The sequence below is a fragment of the Globicephala melas genome, chromosome 13 (assembly GCF_963455315.2).
Source record: "Globicephala melas chromosome 13, mGloMel1.2, whole genome shotgun sequence".
NCBI classification, from domain to species: domain Eukaryota; kingdom Metazoa; phylum Chordata; class Mammalia; order Artiodactyla; family Delphinidae; genus Globicephala; species Globicephala melas.
In genome coordinates this window covers 84,905,790-84,926,861 of record NC_083326.1, presented here as the reverse complement: position 1 = coordinate 84,926,861, position 21,072 = coordinate 84,905,790, and the positions used below count along the sequence as shown (strand labels likewise).

General features: G+C 46.8%; 1 protein-coding gene and 1 pseudogene across 2 annotated transcripts in view; both read right to left on the bottom strand.

Annotated features, from left to right (window-relative positions):
* TMEM132B (transmembrane protein 132B) overlaps nucleotides 1-21,072 on the bottom strand; it is a 403,314-nt gene that overhangs the window by 106,324 nt on the left and 275,918 nt on the right. The window lies entirely within an intron of this gene.
* LOC138842949 (nucleolar protein 56 pseudogene) lies at nucleotides 9,837-10,430 on the bottom strand (annotated as a pseudogene).

The window sequence follows — 21,072 nt, the reverse complement described above, 5'->3', positions numbered from 1 at the left end:
AGGACATAGGGGAACAGCAGGGGTGAAGGCCCTGAGGCGGTAGTAAGTTTGCCACATGCAAGCACGCACGTCCTGCACACACATGCACTCACGGGCACACACGCAGAAACACGGCACAAACTCACGGAGGGAGCAGGGAGCAGAGGGTAAACAGGTGGTCCATCTGCAGCTACTTCCATGGACCAGCCTTCAGCCCCGAGAACCAGTCAGCACTCATGCAGCCCCTTTTCATAAAATCTCACACATCCCACCAACGGACAGGGCTTTCCAGAAACCAGCTGCCATTGTAGACCCCACCCCTGGCTATGGAGACCTAACCCCGTCCAGTTCTCTACCAGCATAAAGTGAAAGAAAAGAGTTCCAAACAATGAGACGACCATAGACGTAAGGGATGCTACGGTTCTGCAGTTGGGTTAACTTTCTCTCTGAGCCAAGGCATGAGCCCAGGTGTTTTATAACAGCACCCCGCCCGGTACCTGGCATGTACCAAGCACTGTGCCAGGGCCTTCATGACTTAAATCTCACCATGGCCCTCCGAGAGAGGCTCTATCATTGCCAAGTTACACACGATGGGGCAGTCTCAGAGATGCTGTGTGACTTTCTTACAGTGCCACAATTAGGAAATCATAGAAACAGGATCCAGACCAATCCCTGGCTCCAAGGTCATGACCGGAATATGCTTGTTAGGAAAAGAGCTGAGACCTAATCCATGCTACGGTCCACAACCTAAAGAAAGTCTGCACTAACAAACAGAGAGTGGTCTTTGCAAAGCACAGAAAGAAACGGGGTGGAGGAAATTAGGAAACTTGGTCTCTTTAGAGAGGAGATTCTGAGCTGGTAGAATTCCGCTCTCAGCCTATACAGAGCACCTGCCTGAGGATGCAGGCAAAGAGGACGTCGACGCCGAAGAGGTGACGGAGGCGGGAGCAAGGGGAGAATTACAGCTTAGGAGGTCCTAGCGCCAGCCAAGGAGCCAGATTCACGCCCTGGACTGTCCCAGGACTAGAGCCAAAGCACTGTCTCTGATATCTGGTTAGCCGCTTTAAGCCCCTTCTGCTTGCAACTAAAAAAAACTGATATAAATACGATCGCATTCAAGTCTACCATGAGATGGAGACGCGGTATTTCACGATACGCGAGTGGCATTATCTCACTTGCCTCATAATTTCGGCTCTGGTGACTTTCAGTGGCATTCAGCCATGTTTCAGCTGATGTAAGGGGAGAGCCGAACAGAGCAATAAGTCAATATCAAGTGCTAGCAAACCTCCTTTCTTAAAGTCTAGTATTGCCGGCCATGGGCACCCTCACATTTCCAGAAAATGGACCCAAACGCCAGTATGAAACCTCCTTAAAATGCCTAAGTTACTAACACTTACCGTGACACATCTCCCAACCCCATTCTATAAGCTCGTCTTGAAATCCAGGGAGATCGTTTCCCGGTTTATTTTTTTCTGTTTCAAAATCTAGAGCTAAGTGACTAGCATCCATCATAGCTCAACAAGTGAAGAACGCACAGAGTTGAAGATAATATAGTTTCAGGAGGACAGGGTATTGTGTTGTTACAACTCAAATGGATCAAAATGAATTCAGCGTCTCTCGCAGCTTCTCGACCATCTTGCACTAAAGTGCATTTTAAAATGTTCAGGCTAGTCTCTCAAGCAACGGCAGTCAGATATCAAGTCTTTTTTTATTAAAGGACTTTGTATTAAAAGACCAAGACATATTCAAGAACCTGCCACCAAAGGAATGCTCGACATCCTTCCAGCCCCAATATTATTCAGAACGCAGTAACCCCAGCACACGTGGGATATGGCAGGGGACGGTCTATCCCATCTGCCCGTGTCCTCTGCAGGAAGACATCAGCAAGCCCAGGCACACTGCTCACTGCTTTACTCACGGTGAAGTCTCAGGGCTGTTGCCTGGTGCGCCCGTAGTGGTCCCAGCAGGAAGCAGGGTTCCACTCATATTGGTTTAATGGAATCGTATGGGATGAAGGGAATATCTGCAGAGGAACAAGCGAGGATAAGAGAAATAACAAGGAATGTTGGAAAAGCCAGAGGTGAGTGACAGCAAAAAGTTGTCACTGCCCCAAGTTTGAAGGGCTACGGGGGGAGTGGAGGAGAATAGTGTTGCTGGAGCCCCATGAGAGCTGGTGGATGGGGGGCCATCTAGCAGGAGCTGTAGCCTGGCGGGGGGACACATGCAGGAAGGACCTTTCTCTTCCTTCCCTCTGGTCTCCCACTAAGGCCTCCCACTGGTTGAGCCCCGCCAGAAGCCAGCTGCAAGGGAGCCCAGGTGACTCGATCTCTTGGCATGAACCCCCAAATCACACAGCAGAGGAGAGTGCAAGAGTGCTTGAGGGCCAAGAGAGAATAAGTAGCGAGCCTGTCATGCGAGGTTAGCTCTGGTGGGACCCACAGGACCCTCCAGATGTGTGCCCCATGCCTGTTGAGGTGCCGGCTCTGCAGAGCGCCAGCCTGGCAAGGCTGAATACATCGCCAGCACTCCTGTGTCTGTGTCCAGTTAGGCTGGACCACCAGAGAGCTTCCGGATTCTGGAGGGCAGAAGGGGGGCATATAGAAATATGGATCCATTGCAACTTTTACATACTGCAAACGTCTTCCCAGATGTCTTTTGTGCCTTAGCTTGAACCAACTGACGGACCTAAGACAAACTGCCTCGTGACAAAACGCTTCAAACAAGCAGTGTGCTCAAGGTCCTCGCGAAGCTGAGCCTGGGGAGGTGAGGACCGCACTGTGCTGTTGAGAGGATTAAAGGACCCCATGTGTGGAGCAGGTAGAAAACTGCTCTGCACGGAATTACTATCATGGTCGCAGCTTTCCACCTGCAGAGACAGGACTTCTCTGCCCGCATTTGCGTCCCCTCCCTTTCACTCTCTCTCTCAGAGCTCGCTGAACTCTCACAGCGCACGCCGCCACCCAAAATTAGGTGCTTATGTACATTTACGGGTTCATCTTTTTCTCCCTCACTTGAATGTAAGCTTCAGAGGGCGGGAACTGTGTCCTTTTTATTCACACCATGTCCCCGGGACACCCACAGCGTCCGGCACCTCTCAGGAGCTAAATGAAATCTTCGCAGGACTGAGTGAAGGACAAAGGGGGTTCCTTCACGTGATTGCCAAGAAACAGGACCAGAGGAGCCTGTGTCCGCCTAAGGTGGTGCGTTTTTCTCCGGACGCTGCCCCATCCACCCCTGCAGTGATTGGCTGGCTGAGAAGGGAAGCAGGGATGCTGACGGTAGGATCACGTTAGCCCTTCTGTCACTCTCACAGAGTCCCCACCACCTCCAGGACCCCAAGGACCCCATGGCCTGCCCAGAGCATCACTCGTACAGCCTGACCTGCGTCCACCAAGTCCCGGCCGCAGGTCCCCCTGAGGTCGAGAAACTGCAAAGGATGATGGGAGATGGACTTGGGAAGGCCATGGGGGATGTGGGGTGCATGGTACCCAGAAACGGGGAAGAGGCAAAGCCGCAGCCCGCATTCACACCTGCCCCGCCAGACGTGGGATACATGCAATTAGCTGTGCAAACAGCATGAGCAGTATTTGGAGAACACCACACAGAGCAGCAAAAAAGTCGACCAGCAGTCACGCCAGGAGACAGACAAAGGCTGAGCTTCAGATCTGAACTGAACCTAGAACAGTCTGCACAGATGGTCAAAGGCCCCGTTTGCTCCCCAGTCCTGTGAGGCAAGGAGGGAGGGGAAGCAGGGTGCTCTCAGAAACCCACGGAAACCCAGGTCCCCATGACCCTGGGCCACTTCCACTTGAAAGGGTTATTGGGCCTCCTGGATGAAATGCTCCCCTTTTCTAGGAATCTTCCTGAAAATCCAATTTATTAATCTGATTTAATTGTCAATCTGACACCTGGCTTTGCAGACTCCTTTTTACCCCAACCCTGTTTCCCAGAGAAAGAGGTTGACTTTTCCATTCCTGCTCATTCACAGTGGCCTGTTTGAGACTCACAGACTTAGAAAAGGAATTTATGGTTACCGGGGGGGGATGGGTGGGGGGGAGGGATAGTCAGGGAGTTTGGGATTGACATGTCCACACTGCTATACGTAAAATGGATAACCAACAAGGACCTATTGTATAGCACAGGGAACTCTGCTTAATATTATGTAACAACCTAAATGGGAAAAGAATTTGAAAAAGAATAGATACATGTATATGTAAAAAAAAAAAAAAAAGTGGTCTGTTTTAAATATTGTGCTATGTCTTCCAAGGTGGTCTCAGGTAAGAGCAGAAAAGAAATCCTCAGTCTTTGATGCACTGAGAAGACTGGCTGCATTTTCTGCCCAGGTCAGGCCCCATGGTTGAGTCAAACAAGCAAAGGTCTATCGATCCATTGAGTCTGTGAGTCATAGGGACAATGCAGTAAGCTCAGCTGGGTCCACATGGGTAGTGTCAGCTCACAACAGAATATCCCATTCTCCTGTGGGCTCACAGGTATACAGGCAGCCACACTGGAGAAGGTGAAAGGCCAGGTACAGGGCTCTCCACTCTTGCAGAGGTATCACCTGAGACCTGTGTACCCCAGTGGCCCACAAGCAGCATCGCCTGAATGTTTAGTGAACGTTATGACATTGGGGGGAAAACCAAGCTACCCTCATTGAGTTGTGACTTTGAGGGGAACTTGACTAATGCAGCCCTTAGCAGCTCAGGGTTGGCGTTCACTCAGACAGGGCTACCTGGGTTCACGTCTACCTTGGAAGGGCTTGTATTCAGTTATTTAGTGCTGCCTAACAAATTATCCCCCAATTTCGCAGATTAAAACCATGAATATTTCACAGTTCCTATGGATAGAGGGAGTGAGCTGAGCTGATGAGTTCTTTTTTTCTAACTTTCCATTTTATATTGGCGCACAATTGATGAACAATGCTGTGTTAGTTTCAGGTGTTCAGCAAAGTGATTCAGTTATACATATACACGTATCTATTCTTTTTCAAATTCTTTTCCCATTTAGGTTGTTACGTAACATCGAGCAGAGTTCCAGGGTCACTCATGAGATTGCAGTGAAGATGTCGGCTGGGGCTGCATCGTCTAAAGGCTTGATGGGCTGAAGGAGCCACTTCCAAGATGGCGCCCTCACATGGCCATTGGCTGGGGACTTCAGTTCTTCAACACACAGGCCTCTCCAAAGAGCTGCTTGGGTGTCCTCATGACATGGTGGCTAGCTTTCCACAGGATGCAAGATCCAGGAGAGAACAAGGAGGAAGGCGTAATAATGTCTATGACCTGGTCTCGGAAGTCACACACCATCACTCCCACCACCTCCTATTCCTTAGAAGTGAGTCACTAAGTCCTGCCCACGCTCAAGGGGAGGGGAATTAAGCTCCACCTCTTAAAGGAGGGAGTGTCATAAGAATGTATATACCTATTTTCAAACTATCCCAGGCCTACTGAGCAAACATCAACAAGAGTTGAACTTGGAGGCTAGACAGACTTGGGTTTGAATCCCCCTTTTGTCATTTTTTTACCTTGGGTTTAACCCCATCACACCTCAGTCTCCTCGTCTGTAAATGTGGATAATAATACCTACATTGCCTAGTTATTGTGAGAATTTACTTAGATAATATATGCAAAGTGTTCAACACAGTGCCTGGCTTCTAGCAAGAATTCAGCTCATCATATTAATATTTTAATTGCTATTAAGAGTAAAGGAGAACAATATAGCATCTTTTGCACATTAATCTCTGGTGTAACCCTCCCCCTTCAACATCACTAAAATGTTATAAGTGGATATACATAGTTCAAAAATAGATAACTATTTATTTAAATGTATAACTGCTAAGTTTTTTTTGTAGATACTTTATTTATTTTTAACATCTTTATTGGAGTATAGTTGCTTTACAATGGTGTGTTCGTTTCTGCTTTATAACATAGTGAATCAGCTATACATTTACATATATCCCCATATCTCCTCCCTCTTGCATCTCCCTCCCACCCTCCCTATCCCACCCCTCTAGGTGGTCACAAAGCACCGAGCTGATCTCCCTGTGCTATGCGGCTGCTTCCCACTAGCTATCGATTTTACATTTGGTAGTGTATATACGTCCATGCCACTCTCTCACTTAGTCCCAGCTTACACTTCCCCCTCCCCGTGTCCTCAAGTCCATTTTCTTCGTCTGCGTCTTTATTCCTGTCCTGCCCCTAGGTTCTTCAGAACCATTATTTATTTATTTATTTATTTTTGTGGTACGCGGGCCTCTCACCGCTGCGGCCTCTCCTGCGGAGCACAGGCCCTGGACGCGCAGGCTCAGCGGCCATGGCTCACGGGCCCAGCCGCTCCGTGGCATGTGGGATCCTCCCGGACCGGGGCACGAACCCGTGTCCCCTGCATCGGCAGGCGGACCCCCAACCACTGCACCACCAGGGAAGCCCCCAGAACCATTATCTTTTTTAGATTCCATGTGGCATAGAGGTAACTTACCTCAACAATAATAAAGGCCATATTTGACAAACCCACAGCCAACATCATTTTCAATGGTGAAAAACTGAAACCATTTCCTCTAAGATGCGGAACAAGACAAGGTTGTCCACTCTAAGTGCTAAGCTTTAAACAGGGTCCTACAAATAACCACGTGATATAAGGTCATTGATGTCTCCAAGACATACTGAGTTGTACTAGTACACAACCAATGCTCAAATTTCATAAAAGTTTTTAGGTAGATTCTGCCTTCAAAAGACGCCAGAACCAGTTGAGGGTTCTACTCTTGCCCTCTTCCATCTAGGAGCATTCCCGTTGGCTGCCTCTTCTTTTAAGTGGACATAAGTCAGAGAATTGTGACTGTGATATCAGAAGAGCATTGACCCCAGCATCAAAAAGCCTAGCTTCTAATATGATACTAATATTTCTACTGATAACACATACTTCTGCTCTATGCTAGCTGTGTAACCACGGACCAGTCTCTTAACCTCTCTTAGCCTCAATTTTCTCAACCATAAATGAAGGTAGTGAATACCTGATTTCTCATGTTCTGTCAAGTGCTAACCATCTTCGACTTCTCTGAATTCATCTGTGGGTGATATCTGAGATTGGATAACAAGAAAGCTTTTAAAGACAAACTCAGAGATAATTAAAGGGATCGTTGCATATGCAAATGATGATTGCAAGTGCATCGCTTGAAGAAAAAAGTCTCTCAGGATCAACATCTGGCCCCCCAAAATGCTGATTGGTATACATATGCTTAAATGTGATAAAACCAGTTTCTTCAATGCAGTACTGTTCCTAATACTAAGATCTTCTTAGTAGACTAGAATATCACCCACAGATAATGAGCGTGTTGCCCCCTTTCTTCTAATTGTATCAGTTAGGTTTCTCTGTGAAATGAAGCATCCCAACTTAGTGGCTACAACAACAATCAACTATCCAGCAGCTGGCCACCAGTACAAGAGAGAAGTCCATAAAAAGAATTGCCCAGCTGAGCCCCACCAGCATTGCAGCCTCGCATAATTACACACTAAGTAAATGGTTGTTATCTTAGACAACTTCATTTTAGGGTGATTTGTTTTGCAGCAAAAACTGATACATAATCTTTATAATTTGTTTCTTTCCCATGTGTTATTGTCTTGGCTAGACAATCAGTACAATGTCAGCCGTGATACCAACACACTTCCTCCTCTTTTGTCCTAACTTTGATTTCCTATTAAACATAATGTTTATTGTAGGGTTCTGAAAGATACTGTCTATCAAGTTAAGAAAGTTCCTTTCTATTTCTACTTTGCTAAGGGTTTCTGCATAAATTAAGAGCTAAAATAGGCACTGCTCTCGCTCTGTAGGTACTAAGCAGCAACCCCTTCCAGACAAATGGAAAACTTCTTCGGAGCCGAGCCGACCACTTTGGGAACATTTGGAGCAGGTGATGGTGGGAGAGACAAGACTGAGACACAGAAACTTTCAAAGAGTAAAAGACACAACAGCATACAGTCAAATGACGAATACGAAAGAGATAAGGTCAAGTTCAACAGACGTCCAGAGCGGAACATGAGTGTGACTTTCAAAAAGGAGGGAAGGAAGGAAGGGAGAAAGGGAAGGAAGGAAGGAAGGAAGGAAGGAAAAAAAAGAAAGCAAGTAATTCCATGAGAAGAAGACAACGTAAGGGTGGAAAACGGCAAAATATACTTGACAAGTGCATCAAGGCTATATCACGCGTTTACCTCGCTGTTTTTTCTTCCTGGGCACACAGAACGGCTACACTTGCCAGCCTCCCTTGAAGCCCTGTCTCTGCCTACTGACCAATGAAATGTGGAGAGAGGTAACATAAGCCACTTCCAAACCTGGCCTTTGAAAACACCCAGTGAGATGTTCCAGGGTTTCCATGGAAACTTCTAAGGATGGCATGGCAACAAGCACAGTCTCCAGACGGTACCGCACGGGACAGAAGCAGTCCCAGACCACGGCCTGAACTTGGATGTAGCTCAGAAACTCCATCCAGGCCTCGCTGGACTGTGTTACGCCCCTGAGATACAGTGTTATTTGTTACAGCAGCTAATATCAATCGTCTTAACAAATACAAAGAGCTATGATGGGCTGCGTTCAAAGAATCTAACAACTGGAATATCCCAGTGAATTCCTGAGAGACCAGTCACCCTGTGCTAGGCCCACTGGCCTGCAAGTCTAGCCTTCACCTTCCATTTTCAAAGACAGCCTTCATTTCTGGAGCTAAGGAAGAAAGAACCTTATTGATTTTCCTGGGAAGAGGGAGGTACCTGTTGTAATAAACCTACTTCCACCAAGGCTGTTGAATAACTGGGTCCTGAAAGATATGCTAAATAGTATGACAAAGGAAAAGTTAGAACACAGACTGAGGCATTCTCTTCCCAAGCAGACTGGGGAGTTAGCGCCCGGGTAACGCAATTCAGACCTCCTGTGGTTTCAACACAATCTCAAAACAACAACGATCCAGTAAGGAGAAACAGACAAGGCTACTCAGGGATGCACAGTGTCTTTGGGAAATTTCATCTTGTTCAATTCCCATGTCATCCCCTTAACTTTTTTTCAATTTACTTTTTATTTTATATTAGAGTATAGTTGATTTACAATGTTGTGTTAGTTTCAGGTGTATAGCAAAGTGATAAAGTTATACATATATCCATTCTTTTTCAGATTCTTTTCCCATATAGGTTATTACAGAATACTGAGTAGAGTTCCCTGTGCTATACAGTAGGTCCTTGTTGCTTACCCATTTTATATATAGTAGTGTGTATCTGCTAATCCCAAACGCCTAATTGATCCCTCCCCTCCACACTTCCCCTTTGGTAACCATACATTTGTTTTTGAAGTCTGTGAGTCTGTTTCCATTTTGCAAATAAGTTCATTTGTATCATTTTTTTTGAAGATTCCACATATAAGGGACTTAGCTTGAGAAAACAAGGACTTCAAATAGCTGAATCAAAGGCAGTACCCTGCTACTTGTATTTTTTTTTTTTAAATGTGGGCAACTCAGTTTGTTTTTTGTTATTTATTTATTTATTGGCTGTGTTGGGTCTTCATTTCTGTGCGAGGGCTTTCTCTAGTTGCGGCAAGTGGGGGCCACTCTTCATCGCGGTGCGCGGGCCTCTCACTGTTGTGGCCTCTCCCGTTGCGGAGCACAGGCTCCGGACGCGCAGGCTCAGCGGCCATGGCTCACGGGCCCAGCCGCTCCACGGCACGTGGGATCCTCCCGGACCAGGGCTCGAACCCGTGTCCCCTGCATCGGCAGGCAGATTCTCCACCACTGCGCCGCCAGGGAAGCCCTGCTACTTGTATTTTAAAACAATGCTGATGATCTTTCTGTTTTTGTTTTGTTTGGTTTTGGTTTGACTTCTTTTGGGCTATAGGGGATGGGCTGGGAAATGTCCCTGCAAGTTACGCCCCACTAGGGAAGTGTCCATCTCATCCTCCTGGGAGAAGCTTTCGGAGCTTTTTCTTTTTCTTGGAGCTGCTGTTCTCGCGGCAGCAGCCTCTTCAGGTCCACTGCTGAGAGGCTCCCCCTTGCAAGAGAATTTCCTCTTTTTCTTGGGGACCCTCTTGCGTCCTGACTCCTCAGGGTCGCTAACTGGTTCCTCTTTGGGGAAAGGTTTCTTCCTCTTGGTGACACTTCCACTGCCAGCTGTCTCCTCAGGATCACTACAAACCAGCTCCTCCTTGGAAAAAGATTTCTTCTGGGGGGGCTTGGAGAAGGAGACAGATGGGTCTTCCATTCCGTTCTCCTGAGGAGCTTCCTGGGGCTTTGGCTTTTGCTTCTTTTTGGGTCTTTCACTTGTCCCTTCACATTCTTCTGGGGTCTCACTGCTGTTTTCTGAGGACGCCAGGGCAATCGCAGCCCGCCTTTTCTTCTCCTTCTTCAAGCGTTTCTTCTCCTGTTTCTCCAGCTTCCTAGTAATCTCGGCCGCTGCTTCCTCTGCCTGAACCACTGCCTCCTTCATGACATCCAGATTCTTTCGTGGACTATCTCCAGTCTCACAGAAGGACAGCCGCTCCTCAACTTGTTCTCGAAGCTTCTCCCCAGATACACGGGTAGGTACCTCAGAGAAGCAATCAGTTCGTGAGGCAATACTGCATTTGTTTGCCAGGTATCGGGAGATGCGGCCTTTGTTCAGCTGCTCGGCCAATGAAGGTAGAGTGGAGAATGAGTCCATATTTTGGGGTGTCACCCCTTGTCTTCAGGGCTCTGGAAACTTGGTCCCTTTGCTGGGCCCAGGGAATGATGATCTTTCTTAAGCCACATGCCTTTCGTCCCTAGAAGCTACACTATAAAATGGCATTGTATAGCAGGAAGTCTAAGTGGGGTGGCATATGGCATTCTTTACCTTCTGATCTTAGCACTTTCAAGTGAGCTACTGCATACTGTATCAATCCCCTTAACTTCAGCAGGGAGAATAACACAAGCAAGACACATCAAAACTGACCCCACCCCAAAGGGAGGTCATAATTAATTCCACTGAAGATATTAAGTCAGTCCAAAAAAAAAATTGGGGACGGTCAACAATTAGGCACATTTGTCTCCTGACACCAGAAAATAGAAATTTAGCCGTGGCCACACCCTCAGAGGGTTCTTAGAGCACCTGAGAGTTTCGTATTTAGAAGACAATATTACTCCACAGCAAAATAAGGTTCTGGGGCTGCAGAAGTTCAAGAGTAACTGTCACAGCCCATCAGGCCTCTGATATCAATTCTCAAGGCCTTCAGACGTAATACACTGAGAACCCATGATCCTTCAGGCCCAGAATTTTTCACATCTGCACCAGACTGCTGTAAGTACAGCCACCCTGTTCTAATAGCACCTCAAAAATGTGTTTCTTGGGGCTTCTCTGGTGGCGCGGTGGTTGAGAGCCCGCCTGCCGATGCAGGGGACACGGGTTCGTGCCCAGGTCCGGGAAGATCCCACATGCCGCGGAGTGGCTGGGCCCGTGAGCCATGGCTGCTGAGCCTGCGTGTCCAGTGCCTGTGCTCCACAACGGGAGAGGCCACAACGGTGAGAGGCCCACGTACCGCAAAAAAAAAAAAAAAAAAAGTGTTTCTTGGTCAAAGCATCCCAACTCACCCAAGGTCACACAGCCAGCACACAGTAGGGCCAAGCCGTCTAACATCACAGTTACTCTCTCTCATAATCAATGCAGTGTAACACAATATAGTAACACACAACATCATGTGCTAATATTCTATCACTAACCATATAATACAGTGGAGTGATATACACAATAAAGCAAGGATCACACCTGATTTTATGTCCATGCCCTTTCCACTGAGGAATCATTCTAATTTTCTCTTCAGCAGCTCTTTCTTGCTCAAATATAGATTTTTTTTAACTGGACACGTCTCAGGGCTGAGAAGAATACAGCATAAGCTAGCCATAAATGATATTCCTTCCAGGGGCAATTTTATGACTCCCTGTACCACCACTACTCTGCCCATAATTGTGCTAACACACACACACACACACACACACACACATTATTTTCCTAGTCCCAGGTAATTCTGGTATTCTTGCCAATACTTAAACTGGACGACAAGTAGGTCCTACAGTTGAAAGCTAGTAGAAAAAAAAAAAAAATGACAGCTACGTCTGGACTGCAGTTGGTGCTCAGAATCGAAGATGGAGAGAAACAGTAGCTTAAGAGTGGTTCCACCGGCAGCGAGTGGCAAAAGTCAAGAAGCCATAAGGCAGCTGTGTGGGGTCTTTACTTCCAGCCCAACTTGCCTAATCTCACCACGTTTAACATTAAAATTCAGATTCCAAACCTCCCCCAGAGGAAAGACCCAGAGCTCTTAATTCACTCAACGGATGAAACCACAAGACCTTCAATGCATTCTAAAATGGAAACTCAGGCACAGGTTTTGGTAAAAAGAATAGTAACACAATTCAATGTGATCAAGATTTATTGAGTTCCCCTAAGTGCCAAGTACTGGGTATGGCCTAACAGGTAAGAAGGGAAATCAGACCTTGTTCTAGCACTCACGAAGGTCACAGGGGAATGAGGAGACCTTGTCCCAGCTAAGTATGTTACAGTGTGCTGCTCCTTCTAAGCGTGGTAGTGACGTACGAGCAGCACAGAAACTGCAGCGATGAACACCACTGGCAAGGGATCACGGTGGGAAAATGGGAGTATCGGACAAGAAGACCCGTGTCAGGAGGGAAAAGAGGCCAAAGGCAACTCATTTTACCTTCGCACTTTGCACCGATCAGAAATATGGTCAGTTAAGAGAGAAGGCGATTTTATAGAACCTTAGTGAATCAGGGTGTTCAAGAGCTGACCAGACTGAGTTAAGTGAGAATTTTTAGAGCCTTTTTTTCCCTTCTTTTACAAATAATTTCTAGAGACTATCTTCCGGTCTTAGTAAAAACAGCCCAGTGACCTTAACTGACACTCTCCTTTCTGACAAAGGACCCACACCCCCAAGTTTTCAGAGCCACTCTCCTGACTTTCAACAGTGAATCAGTTAGGGCTCTGGGGGTGTAAGCAACAGACACTGAATAACTTAAGCAGAATTTGTCGAATTTGTTGGAGGACACCAGGTGGCTATAGCTCACTGGTTGAAAAGAAAAGCTTAAAAAAATAGGTCTCAGAAACAACGGAAACCAGGGCAGCTGGTAACAGCTCATACTGTCTTGTCCAACCTTGCGCCAACTTAGTCCAGACTCAACGTCCCAGGAGACAGCACCTGATTGACTGACCAGGTGATGTCCCCATAGCATGGTCAGTGCATGTAGGACACCTTAATTTGCAGCCCATCCACGATGCTCGTGATAAGAGAAAGGAAGACCCCAGAAGGAAGTCAAGACGTTGCATGAAAAGAAGCAGATATGGACGTGGGGTGGCCCAAACTTAACAATGTTCTCACCATGTAGTATGTGCACACAAAGGTAGAGAAGATTAGGTTACATAGATGTTACCCAACAAGAGGGGTAGGGTGTGAGAGGACACCTTTTGGGGTGTCTGCTCAGCTCATAGCCCATCCCTGACTCTTCCGAGGTTTGGACTCCAGCAGCTACGTCTGTGTTAGGTGATCCTTTCTCCCCCACCAGCCTACATCTAGCCCAACTGATTGGACCAGAGCAATGTCTGACCCATGAGAAGCCAGTCCATGGGATAGCAAAGAGCCAATCAGATTTTCTTTGGATAAACTGAGTTTAAAGAATAAGATTGAGGGACTTCCCTGGCGGTCCAGGGGTTAGGACTCCGCGCTTCCACCGCAGGGGGTGCGGGTCCAATCCCTGGTTGGGGAACTAAGATCCCGCAAGCCACGCGGCACAGCCAAAATGAATGAATGAATGAATTAAAATAAAGAATAAGATTGAGAGATAAGACAATATTGAGCACAGAACCCTGAAGTGAGTCTCTTGGAATCCCTTCCTCTGAGGTCTTTAGAAATACCTTTGGCTTTGATCTTCCTGTAGCTCAGTCATTTGGTGGACCTCCGATTTCATGCACTAACCTAGCATCCTCCCAATAAACTACCTTTTTTTACTCACGTCTGGTTTTCTGTTCTTCCCAAAGCAATAGTCCCTGCCTAGTCCAAGATAAAAAATTTCACCCAGACCTCAGCTAATAAGACAGACACCAAAACACGTGATGTTGGGGCTTCCCTGGTGGCGCAGTGGTTGAGAGTCCGCCTGCCGATGCAGGGGACACGGGTTCGTGCCCCGGTCCAGGAAGATCTCACATGCCGCGGAGCGGCTGGGCCTGTGAGCCATGGCCGCTGAGCCTGCGCGTCTGGAGCCTGTGCTCCGCAACGGGAGAGGCCACAACAGTGAGAGGCCCGCGCACCACAAAAAAAAAAAAAAAAAAAAACCACAATGAGGTACCACCTCACATCTGATAGGATTTTTTAAAAAACACACTCAGGAAATAGCAAATGTTGACAAGCATGTGGAGAAATGGGAACCCTTGTGCACTGTTGGTTCAATGTAAAATGGTGCAAGTGCTATGGAAAACAGTATGGCGGTTCCTCAAAAAATTAGGAATAGAATTACCATATCACCCAGCAATTCCACTTCTGGATATATTGCCAAAAGAACTGAAAACAGGATTTTTTTTTTTTTTTTTTGCGGTACGCGAAAAGCACGGGCTTTAGGTGCATGGACTTAGTAGTTGTGGCATCGGGCTTAGTTGCTAAGCCCGATGCCACAACTAAGCCCGATGCCACAACTACTTAAGTCCATGCACCTAAAGCCCGTGCTCTGCAACAAGAAAAGCCACCACAATGAGAAGCCCGCGCACCGCAACTAGAGAAAGCCTGCGTGCAGCAACGGAGGCCCAACGCAGCCAAAAATAAAAAAATAAATAAATACATTAAAAAAATGGCTAAGATGGTCAATTTTAGGGTACGAGGTTTTCTTTTTACCACACAAAAAAAGAACTAAAGAAAATGTATTGGCTCCTATGACAGAATATTGCAATGTGGACGGACTAGATCTTGGGCTCAAACAACATCATCAGGAGAGAGTCTCTCTCTACTTCTTTGTGTTGTGACCCCAGGTTCAGGAGGTGGTGTTTGGGAGTCCAGACCCCCTCATCCTTCTGCTGACAAGCTCCCTGGAAAGAAAATCTTTTTCCAAACTGTTCACACAAAAGCTCATGGTTGAGTCTCACTGGCAAGACTTGGGTGACATGCCTAAGCCTTAATCACAGCGTCTAGAGGGGTGAAGTCATCGGAGTGTCCAAGCCCAGGACACGTGGCCACACCAGGAACAGCGATGGGCGTGACCTCACCCTGAACAACACGGACTGAGAGTGGGGAGGACAGTTCCCATGACACAGTAGGGGTGCCCCTGCCAGACCAATGAAAACTAGATACTGGACATGATAAAATCTGTCAAGGTTCCCCTCAGCTGTGAACGTCCAACAGAGGACAAGCAGTGACATGATGGTAACTCCCTGGACAGGCATTTGTAGCACTGAAGGGGTGTTTACGAACACCATGGCAACACTGGAAGTTCTTCTGATAGAATGGTAAATGAAAAAGTAGAACACAAAAGTACATCATTTTACATCGGATGAATGGATAAAGAAGATGTGGCACATATATACAATGGAATATTACTCAGCCATAAAAAGAAACGAAATTGAGCTATTTGTAATGAGGTGGATAGACCTAGAGTCTGTCATACAGAGTGAAGTAAGTCAGAAAGAGAGAGACAAATACCGTATGCTAACACATATATATGGAATCTAAGAAAAAAAAATGTCATGAAGAACCTAGGGGTAAGACAGGAATAAAGACACAGACCTACTAGAGAATGGACTTGAGGATACAGGGAGGGGGAAGGGTGAGCTGTGACAGGGCGAGAGAGAGGCATGGACATATATACACTACCAAACGTAAAATAGATAGCTAGTGGGAAGCAGCCGCGTAGCACAGGGAGATCAGCTCCGTGCTTTGTGACCGCCTGGAGGGGTGGGATAGGGAGGGTGGGAGTGAGGGAGACGCAAGAGGGAAGAGATATGGGAACATATGTATATGTATAACTGATTCACTTTGTTATAAAGCAGAAACTAACACACCATTGTAAAGCAATTATACTCCAATAAAGATGTTAAAAAAAAGTGCATCATTTTACTTTTTTTAATTTTTATTTTATACTGGAGTATAGTTGATTTGCAATGTTGTGTTGGTTTCAGGTGTACAGCAAAGTGATTCAGTCATATATATATATGCTTTTTCAAATTCTTTTCCCATTTAGGTTATTACAGAATATTGAGTGGAGTGCCCTGTGTTATACAGTAGGTCCTTGTTGATTATCTATTTATGTATATAGTAGTGTATATATGTTAATCCCAAACTCCTAAAAAAGTGTTATCATTTTAGGCGAAAAGGCATGTGTGCACAGGTGTGGACTGGTAGAGACGGACCAATAATATCTACAGTTTACCTACCGTGCCCCAGGTATTATGCAAGCTGTGTTGTTTAGAAAGACTGGACTATAGGTCTAGTTCTTCTGTACTGTTGTATAACCAAAGAGAAATCATTTAATGACTAAAAAAAAAAAAAAAAAAAAAGAGGGTTTCCCTGGTGGCGCAGTGGTTGAGAGTCCGCCTGCCGATGCAGGGGACACGGGTTCGTGCCCCGGTCCGGGAAGACCCCACATGCCACGGAGCGGCTGGGCCCGTGAGCCATGGCCGCTGAGCCTGCGTGTCTGGAGCCTGTGCTCCGCAGCGGGAGAGGCCACAGCAGGGAGAGGCCCGCGTACCGCAAAAAAAAAAAAAAAAAAAAAAGAACAAAACAACATCCGGGATGCACACTGCTCCCCAGTAAAGGTGGTAGAAACTTAAGCCCCTAAGAGACAAGTGAATCTTCCCACGACGTTTATCGTAGCTCTAGTTTGCATTTCTTTGTTCATTTCATTAGCCACCCAATGAAGAAAGAGAAACTTTCACAACAGTATCGCTCCAGTTTGTCTGCAGTTGTGTGGTTTAAAATATCCCTGTTCTGTTGAGGTATAAGCTGCAATCTTTGGTCAAGTTAGAAGCATTAACAAATCATTCCAAAAAATACAAAACTCCGCCCGCAAAAAAACACAACCAAATCCCAAGTTATCAGCTTTCTTGGTACACACATAGTAACTACAAAAAAATGTTCATTTAGCAAAGGTGTTGGAAACTAACTGCACAATGAACTAAATCTGTCCACTCATACACCCCACTAGCTCTTTCTCAGTCTGACAGCCAAGATTCCCCAAATCACAACCCCTCACCTTGACCTCCTGGCCTTTCACACACCATATTCCCAATACCCCAGATCGTCTGCAATTCCTTGAACATCCTTTAGGCTTTCCCACCTCCACGCTTTAGCCTATGCAGTTCCTTCGGTCGGAACTTATTATCCCTACCGACACCACATGTCAAAATCATCCTTCCAAAATGCACCAAATAAAACTCTTCCAGGCAAGGGACAGAAAACAGAGCTAAAATAGTCTAGGCCAAAACCAACAGATATTCACACCCACTAGGATGGCTTTCATCCAGAAAAAAAAAAAAGAAAAAAGAAAAAACAGAAACTAACAAGTGCTGGGGAGAAAGGGAAGAAATTGCAACTGTCACACATTGTTGCTGGAAAATGTAAAATGGTACAGCTGCATGGGAGCACGATTTAGCAGTTTCTCCAAAAGTTACCAGAGAATTACCATAGGACCCAGTCATTCCACTCCTAGACAACTGAGAGAAATGAAAACATATACCCACACAGCAGTGTTGTGACGGAGAGAGAGAAAGAGAGAGGACTGTTCTCTTCCCTGGCAGTAAAAGAAACGTCTTGGTCCTGGTACCAGGCAGAGCTGGATCATAAGTCCATCCCCATGTCGTCACTACGGGCAGATACAGGGACAGCCTTGGAAATGTCTTCCTGGATCCACCAGGAAAGTTTGTCAGTCCCTCCTTAGACCATCCCTGTGCCCTCATTTTAGCACGTAAACTTCATTGGTTTCTGTGTGTGTCTCCCATCAGACCCTAAAGGGCAGGCACATGTCTCCTACCCCTCACTGTCCAGTGCCAGGTCCAGACTAATGACTCATTGTCACAGAAATACACAAACAAGTGGGTCTTTGCTGGCAAACGGTCCCAGGCCCCTGTGAAAGGTACAGCCTCTGCACAGACCCAGGATGGAGATGGTCTGCAGCGCCAGGTGGTAGAGCCTCTGCTCTCAGACTTTCACAGTCCAGCACTTTCTTCCTTTCTCCCCAATTACAAAGAGCCTCTTTTTCTACTTCTGGCCACTAGCCCGTGAGCTACTCAGAACTCCAAAACGCTATAGGCTGGGTACGGAGGCGTCTGCACCATGTGAATCATGTTAAGTTGCTCTGGAGAGCAGAGCCGTGATGCTCGAAACAGGAAGGGATCTCACCCGTTGCCCTGGTGAGATCTACCCATAAAAGACTGTATCCTGTTTCCCCTTCCCCACTAATGACACGACAAAGAACAGGGTGACTTCCGCTACACTGTGGGCCGCTCTCTCGCAGCACACCATACGCCGCTGGGCACTCATCCCGTTAAGCGGCTTCACCCTGGCTGCAGTGAGACAGTCTACTGACTTGGGTGGGACCTGACCTCACCCTGACGAGGTGTGGGAATCATGGCATAGGAGCCAATATGTGGTCCAGCTCCTGTGGGAAAAGGTGAATTGAGGGGATGATGATAAAATCTAGGAAACCATGAAATGACGTGTTTAATACCCACTCTGCACTGGGGGCTCCCAAGGTTATGTCTCCAGGCCAGACCTCTCCTCTGATCTCCAGACTGCCTACGTGGATGTGGAACAGGCATCTCAAACTTGCTGTGGCCAACAGCAGTCACATGACGCCACCCTGTTCCCCGGCCGGCCCCTCCCAGCACGTCTCTCCAGGTCCATAAATGGCAAGTCCATCTTCCAGTCACTCGGGTGAAATTCTGCTGTGATCCCTGATTCTCGTCCTTCGTTCACACACCAGGGCTCCAAAACGTCAGCAAATCCAACCAGTTCCACTGTCGGAATAAGCCCAGATTCTGAGGGCTCACTCCCTGCTCTATGGCAGCCTAACCCAAGCCAGAATCATCTCTCACCCGCACCATCACAACAGCTGCTTCGCTGGTCTCCCTGCTTCTGTCCCTCCTCCAGAAACGACTCCCCAGGGGCAGCCAAGATATCCTTTGAAAACATAAGCCACTCTTTCCCATAACTTCGCACCTCACTCAGTACAATCCACGGTCCTCACCAAGGCCTACGACACCCAGAAGACAAAGGCTCCAGCATCTCTCTGGCATGACTTCCCCTCTGTTTGGCAAAAAGAAGTTGGCCAATGCTCCAGTGGCACTGGCCAACTTCTTTTTGCCAAACACACCAAGCACACCACACCCCTGCCTCAGGGCCTCTCCAATTTCTCCTCCCTCTGCCTTAGTTGCTCTTTCTAGACACCCACGTGCCTGGACCTCCCATTTCCTTCAGTGCCACCCTTTCATGGAGGTCTTCTCTGCCACCTCATCTAAAACAATCATCCACCCCCTCACAACCAAGCATAGCCCTCTTCTACTGCATTATACCGTCTTATGTCTTCATAGCATCGACCCCTGCACACAGTTTACATGTATGTACGTGTGTTCACTTAACTTGTGCGTATGTATGTTACTTCTCCATCAACAGAATAAGCCCATGAGGACAAGGACCTTTCCTATCTTATTCTCCACTCAGCTCCAAGAACAGAACCTGGCACCAAGTAGGTGCTTAGTAAAAAACTATTGAATTAGGGCTTCCCTGGTGGCACAGTGGTTGGGAGTCCGCCTGCCGATGCAGGGGACACGGGTTCGTGCCCCGGTCCGGGAAGATCCCACGTGCTGCAGAGCAGCTGGGCCCGTGAGCCATGGCCGCTGAGCCTGTGCGTCTGGAGCCTGTGCTCCGCAACGGGAGGGGCCACAACAGTGAGAGGCCCGCGTGCAGCAAAAAAAAAAAAAAAAAAAAATTATTTAATGAACATCACACAGAAGAGAGAGACGCCCTAGGAGAGGACAAGACTTAGACCTAGGAGGAATCCACGAAAGCTCACCTCCACTTAAATCACACCTGGAGATTCATGATGAATTTCTGAAAGTTCCAATTTAACAACCAAAGAGTAAATTCAGAGAACTCACCATTATGGAAATGACCTCACACTGCAGTGGGCTTTAAAGGGCTGGATCAATTGATAATGAAAAAAAAGTCTCCAATGGGACATTAAATAAAGGCCGCGTATTTCTGGAATTCACTGAAGATGGAGTCTGGTGCCATGAACTCGTCACACCACGGTGACTTCGCACTTAGTCCCGCGCCAAGTGCTGTTCGTATGCTACTTATCAAATTAACACTCACAACAGTCCTATGAGGCACGTACTATCATTCCTGCCATTTTACAGATGAGATGGCCAAGATTCTGAAAACTAAAATGACTTTCCCCAGAGACTGCTGGGCCAAAGTCCTCCAAGCATTTACCTTTCATCATATATATGAAACTTGAAAAGAAACAAAATACTCTCACAAACATCGGAGCGGCATTTGACCCATGCCCTGACCTTCATTCAACAAATAATTTCACGAGCATCTATTACGCACCAGACTGTCTTCTAGGTGCTGAGGATATAACAGTATTAAAAGAACCAATAAGGTCCCTACCCCCATGGAGCTGACATTCTAAAACAGAGAGAGACAAACGATAAACACGCAAAAGCAGAATTTCAAAATGCAATTGCTAGAGAGGAATGAAAACAGGCTGATGTGATAGACACTGGTGAAGAAGGACAACTTTGGGTTCATGGTCAGAGAAGGTCTGCCTTTGGAGGTGACACTTGAATGACCCCAAGGGGCTGGCGATGCAAAGATCTGAATACAGAGTCTAGATGGGATTGTATTATTGTTTTATTATATATTATTAAAGTTGATATCGTTACAACCACGTTTCAGATGGAAAAACTGAAGCACGTTTTTAGGCACTCAACATGAAGGAATGCATGTATGAAGGAAGGAAGGAAGGAAGGAAGGAATACAGGAAGACACTGAGTTCTCCAAGGTCAGGAGACTAATGAGTGGAATCCAGCATGAGAGGGGCTAGTGCTGCCTGATATCTAG